Genomic DNA, 3,939 nt, shown 5'->3' with positions numbered 1-3,939 from the left:
TTATCATTTCATCATGTTAAACATATATATATATATATATATATATATCATGTCATTTACAAGTTATAACGTTCGTGATTCATCGGTCAAACTGGGTGGTCAAACGTTTACATAAAATCCGTTTCAATTAATCAAATCTTAACAAGTTTGATTGCTTAACATGTTGGAAACATTTAATCATGTAATATTAATCTCATATAATATATAATCATGAAAAAAGTCCGGGTCATGACACTAATGATATATCATTGCTGCAAAAACCCAACCATTTATCCGTAGGAAATGCAGAATAGAGACTATGAGGACCAAGTAGATAATAAAAAACCCTTGGGATTGTTTCAGCAATTTGGATGAAACCATAAGAACTATCATTATGTCTAAAAACTATAATTATTGCAAGTATATTTTAACAAAACGCACTTATATTTTAACAAGAGGATCTGCTGAAAAATCTAAACATTCGTTTTAGGATTCCTCAATGCATAAAGCTTCTGAATCATGTACTCGAATACCTACATAATAAACAAAAAATATTAAAAAAAAAATACACCTTACCAAATCTTAAAAGAACCAGATCGATCAGTTTGGTTTACCTTTGAAACTGTTTTCTGTCTAAGTGTTTCTAACTGGGGTTGAACATCTTTTAACGCATTTAAAGTTTTAACCATGGGTAAATGGGTCAATTTGGTTCATGTGTTCTCTCAAACTTGTCAAATCATAAAATAATGTCTATAATGCTTATAGTCTCTCTAATCATCATAAAATTAGTAAATGTTAGTGCTAATCTAATTTTGAATTAAAAGTTTCAATGTTTTCTACATTAAGAATTGAATAAGTCTTTTGGCAACGGTCGACCTATAAGACCCTCTTTCTATAAACCTACCACTTTATTTATATTCTACACGTTTAGTTGTTCTAGATAACTTTATAAATAATAACTAATAACTAATAAGTAATGACTAACAAATTAAAACTCTAATTGCCCCATTTATAATTAAGTGCTTATAATTGCTACCCTTAACTACCGTTTGGCCAGTTAAGTATCGAACATAACCCACATCGACACATTCAAAAGTATATGGGTCCAAATTTCCACCTTTAAATTAGAACTAAGAGGTTTCACCGCGTTATAGTAACAAAATTAGTAATCGAACCTTGGTTCTCTGACATCTGGCTTGAGTTGTACATGTTGGCCCCTGTCCGAAGGAATAATTTTTATAACTTCATTGGCAACAACACAGGCTTCACCAAAACAAAACGATACAATAAGAGTATCCTTATCTGGGACACTCTGAACAAAGCCCACACTCTTTTGTGTTGCACCTTGCCACCCGTTTGTTGGACTGTCAACTTTACTTTTAAATTTCACCTAATCGACTACTTGATATCTAAACATTAACCAAGAATAAAAATTTATGGTCACCATATGGTAAAGGTTGAGATAAAAATAAATAATAAATTTATAAAATGTGCTAACATTGTTGGAAACAGATGAACACCTTTATTTGCAAGTGCCTCAATCAGGTCTTCTGAAATCCATTCCCAGGGAATAGCAGCCAAAAAATTGTTGATGCATTTTCTGTAAGTCCCTAGACATCTATCTTATGTTTGTGATTAGTACTTCAGTTTGTAGGTTACCATGATCGCTCGTTGTTATCTTATATGTGTTTATATGTGGTTACAGGTACTGCAGGAACGCGATAACGAAGTTGACTATATTAGAGTCAATCAGACGTACGAGTGAAGCCTCACTCGTACGGCTGACAAGCTCATACGCACGACTGTGCTGAGCTGAGTCACAAACCTAATGTGTGTACACATACACGAGTGAGTGATCAACCGTACGCCTGAGACAGCCCACTCGTACGAGTGAGGCCTGACTCGCGCGGTTGACTCAACAGCAGGGGTATATAAGTGTTTATGTTCTTCATTTTAGGTTAAGCCTCTCATTACACAAGCATCACTCAGATCTTCTAACCTGTCCGATTCTCTCTCAACCCAAATCACTCAAGAGGTGAATAATAGCTCTAGATGTTAATCTAATCACACATCCATTATTGTGGTTTGACTAAATTAATCCCAAAAAGCATTTCTCATTCATTAGAGGGGTTGATTCACTAATTCCGCCGTTGTGTGAGTTAAATCTGTTGATTTCGAAGTTCCTAGTCATGTTTCATCAAAAATCATGTAGTGTAATACCACTGTTGTACATCGAAATAAATTGATCTATTATTTTCAACATTTATATACATATTGCTTGATTACGAAAATTAATCAAAATCAAATCTTCTGATTATTCGAGGTGCAAATCTGAAAGGTTCAGTACCAAGTTTTGGTTCGGGTTCAGTCGACCTATATACTTTTTTGACTGAAATTTTAGTGTGTCAAATATGATTAATATACTATTTTATTCCACCAATATACCAACTATATGAATAGATTGAAGAATTCATAAGCAACTTCTGACCAATTAGTAAGTAACTGTGCAGAGATTGCCACATGTACTTCTAATACTCATTGATTGGCAACATCATTAGTCGTAGAAGCAGTATGCAGAGCTGTTCATCCATGTTGGGTGCCTTGAGCAGTAGCATCTGCTCCAGCATCAAGCAGTATCTGTACCAGTCCTCTACCATCTGCAACCAAATATTTCATAAATAAATTTTCTCTTTTATTTCTCAACTTTATGTATATCATGTCGCGATAATCAACCATAACGAATATGAGATAGAAACTTACTAACTTCATGGTATTTCTTTAAAGAAGCAGGCATACTCAAAGCAGTGCCAACAGGACTTGGTACATCTATGGCTTCAGCAATTTCTTCAGAAGAGGCAATTGCAATCCATCTTTTTACAACAGCTACATTTCAGTATCTGTACCAGTTCTCTACCATCTGCAACAAAATTTCATAAACTTAAACTCTCTTTTATTTCTCAACTTTTTAGGTATATAATATCACAATAATCAACCATAAACAATAATAAGTCAATATAAAGATTCAAATAATAAACATGTTAAAATGAACATGAGACAGAAACTTACTAGCTTCATGGTCTTTACTAAAACTCTCCCAAAGTCTTTACTAATGCATATAACCTCCATCAGTATCATCATCTATTAATATTTCTGTCTTAATATAATTCTACTTATTATTTATTAAACACTTTGTGTGCATCTTAATATAAAATCTATTCAAATTTCAATAATCAGCTATGAAATTTTATCATGAACGAGCAAAAAACTTTAAAACCCTAGCATATGAGAATTTCATCAATCCGCTTAGAATGAAATTAAATCAAAACATGTATAGACAAACAGTGTTCATATATATGTAAAAGAAACTAAGAACTAGACTAACCGCTGAATTCTAGAGACGAAAGAGCAATTCACCAAATCTTCAACCGAATTTAAAACAGCTAAAAGAAAAAAACACTCCTTCATCATGATTAATTGATGAACTCAAACCCTAATTTTTACCATATGAAAAGGGCAGAAATCGCTCGAAATACATCAAATCTTCAATTGTGTTCGCTATATGTTCGAGATCCATCTTCGTTTTGTTTGAGATCTGATTGTTTTGTTTGAGATCTTCACGGTTACTTAAGGAACAAATATGTGGTGTAAAAGTTGGTTTTTGTTTGAGATTTAAAATTTTTTAAAAGTTAAAAATGATTTTAGGAGGAAAGCTTAAAAATGTTAAAAATGATTATAAGAGGGAATAAGACAACCAGTTTGAATTTTAGAAATTTAATTTGTAAAAAGTGAGTACAAATATACGAAGAAAATTTATAATGAATATGACTTTTAATATATATCCAACAATAAGTGGAAAATATTAAGTGTATGTTTCGCAAAACTAGATGTTAGCTGTTAACTTGTAGTTGATAGCTGGTAGTTTGTCGGTGTTAATTGATAGCTTATAGTTCGTAGCTTGTA

The 3,939-nt window shown here is 32.4% G+C and overlaps 1 long non-coding RNA gene across 2 annotated transcripts; it reads right to left on the bottom strand.

The window, feature by feature from the left end:
* Positions 1-330: 330 nt before the first annotated feature.
* On the bottom strand, positions 331-3,648 carry LOC139892159 (uncharacterized). Of its 2 annotated transcripts, none has more exons than XR_011774000.1 (5): positions 3,362-3,648; positions 2,740-2,896; positions 1,478-2,636; positions 1,155-1,388; positions 331-512 (listed from the first exon to the last, which is right to left on the bottom strand). It is a non-coding gene; the product is annotated as an uncharacterized lncRNA (long non-coding RNA). The 2 variants fall into 2 exon arrangements; XR_011773999.1 differs by having other exon boundaries at positions 1,500-2,636.
* Between the last annotated feature and the right edge of the window lie 291 nt (positions 3,649-3,939).

Source organism: Rutidosis leptorrhynchoides, chromosome 2 (assembly GCF_046630445.1).
Source record: "Rutidosis leptorrhynchoides isolate AG116_Rl617_1_P2 chromosome 2, CSIRO_AGI_Rlap_v1, whole genome shotgun sequence".
Taxonomy (NCBI): domain Eukaryota; kingdom Viridiplantae; phylum Streptophyta; class Magnoliopsida; order Asterales; family Asteraceae; genus Rutidosis; species Rutidosis leptorrhynchoides.
Note: the sequence above shows the minus strand (reverse complement) of the source record. Positions and strands in the feature narration are given on the sequence as shown.